At 37.3% G+C, this 2,612-nt stretch overlaps 1 pseudogene; it reads right to left on the reverse strand.

Moving 5' to 3' along the window:
• Positions 1–207: 207 nt before the first annotated feature.
• On the reverse strand, positions 208–848 carry LOC136265121 (ADP-ribosylation factor 3 pseudogene; annotated as a pseudogene).
• Positions 849–2,612: the final 1,764 nt, after the last annotated feature.

The raw sequence follows: 2,612 nt of genomic DNA on the forward strand, positions 1-2,612 counted from the left end.
CAATATCAACTACAAACCAGATCAAGCCATGCACATGTTCAGATTAACTGGATTGTTCTGTAATAGACGCCTAGAAGTACATCCTTAATTTTTAAAGTCATTAAGATCATGGAACTCTTTGCCATGCCACATTGTCAAAGGTACCACAGCAAATTATTGTTATGAAACTTTTACTGTGGACTTCATGATTAGCGTATCATCTTCAGGTTTTCACTATAAGTTATAAAATTAAATAGCTAGGATTAACAAATAATGCATTGATTTATATTATACATCTGTCATCACTTAGTTAACTCGTTAGCCAACCAGTCGAGACCCTCATACAAGCCATCACCGCTTGTAGCACACGTGGCCTGAACATACCACTTGCGTTCACACAACAAATGCAAGTCAAGTTCGTCTGTGATTTCTGCTACATTCATGGCATTGGGCAAATCCTTCTTGTTAGCATAAACTAGCAACACAGCATCCTTTAGTTCATCATCCACTAACATTCCTGCTAGTTCCTCCTTAGCTTCACTCATACGTTCTCTGTCATTGCTATCCACTACAAATATTAAACCTTTAGTGTTCTGGAAGTAATGGCGCCATAAAGGTCTGATTTTATCTTGATCCTCGGCCTGACCACCGATGTCCCATACAGTAAAATTGACATTCTTGTATTCTACCGTCTCTACACTAAACCCGATGTTAGGAATGGTGGTTACGACCTCGCCGAGTTTTAATTTGTGAATAATTGTAGTCTTTCCCGCTGCATATAGTCCGACCATCAGAATTCTCTGCATCTCTTTCTTGATGAAGAGTTGATAATTGAAAGAAACGCCCAAAGGTCACTTTGTCACTAGTAATGTTTGATACGCGGAAAAACACGGTTGATCGAAAGCTCAGTGATGCTCATGCACGAAGTGATGATCCATGGTTCTTCCAGATGTACTCAAATCAGTGATAGCTATGTTCTATACCAAATGCGTATTTCGTACATAAACTTTCTGCAGACATACTGTTTAGAATTGCTTTTGAAGTAGTTATATGCTGAGTTAGCATTTTATTTATGATAGCTAGCTGATGATGTGGGCATCAAGTTGGTTGTGGAGCAACTCGGTGCAATTCTGTAGAAGGATTCCCGTCTGGTCGTAGTGCCACTATTCTTGTGTGTAACTATGGACCATCATGAGTAACATGTTTGTAATCATGATGACTATTGCCGTGTCACTGTGCTTATTTGATAGTGGAAACTTGGAAGGACAATCTCCTTATGTGACTGGGGATTCATTATGTTCAAATTGTCCTGATGACTAGAAATCCTGTGTGAATAATCTTTGTAGAAATGGTGAGTAAAATAACATTAAATTTTTGTTACATCTGAGAATTTTCATGGTAGCCATTGTACAGTGAAGGCATAATAAACATTTTACACACGGGAGTAGAATTCATGTGTAACTAGAATTCATGTGTAACTAGAAATTAAATCTTTAATGTATGACTAGGATTCATAAGTCTGTGAGGTTAGCTATAGTTACCGACATAGTAGATAGGTACTTCATCCAAATTTTAAGTAATGCTGGTATGTTTTACTTTCCAAGTTGTCACAACTAGCATGACCATTCTAAGGTTGTAATTAAAAGTTGCATACAGAGAGTTCCAAGTACTGAAATGATTGATATGATATAAGCTATGCATGTATTTTAGGAAAACAAGTATTAAAGTAACATAGTGTGTAGTAGTGTGCAGCCATTCTTTTGGAAAATATTGACCAATGTGATCATGGATTAACAAGACTAAAAGTGGATGTATAATAGTTATGCAAGTTTGTATGTGAATACAGAATAACTTTATCAACAACTCTTAAGACTCTAACAGAGATAATGTATTGTGTCTACCATTTGTTGTTAACAGCAGCACTGAGTGTTTCTCAGTTGGCCGATGAAGAAATACAACTCTTGTTGGATCTTCACAACAAGGCTAGAAGTATGGTGGATCCTATTGCTACTAACATGGAGAATATGGTAAGTTGCTAGTTGGGATATTGTTAATACACGTGCAGTTTGTACTGTACTACATAGCTGTATACTTGAGACAACCCATATACACATTACTAATACATAATAATTATAATCAGTCAGCTTAATCAATATGACAATAAAAAGTGCAGGTTCCACATTCATGTCTATGGCACTGCACTATAACATACATTATCCTAGATCCTAGTTTGCTGCAAAGATGCTAGGAAACTTCACATGTTATCTCATGTATAGCTATAGGTAGAGCTGTTTCATAATATGCATGTTTGGCTACAGCTATCTACATGGCAAAAATGTGTCAAATGACCACTAATTAAGGCTTCACTTCTCAATGCAGCATCCTTATTCAAGACCATAAGGTCTTAGTTTCGTCCTCGCAGACCCATTCTCCGGGGTGGCGCTAATCAATTAGAGATTATAAGCGCCCCCTCCGAAAGGGTCTGGTGAAATGCCCATACCATTTTGTCCGAGAAATCGCCAACTCTGGCGAGTGATAATTGGTGTTTAATACTTACACAAGATTTTACAAAAGGTGACGATTACACAGTATTTATCATTTTATGGCTGCGCAGTACAGACTTTACAAAAGCA

Source organism: Dysidea avara, chromosome 8, assembly GCF_963678975.1.
Source record: "Dysidea avara chromosome 8, odDysAvar1.4, whole genome shotgun sequence".
Taxonomy (NCBI): Eukaryota; Metazoa; Porifera; class Demospongiae; order Dictyoceratida; family Dysideidae; genus Dysidea; species Dysidea avara.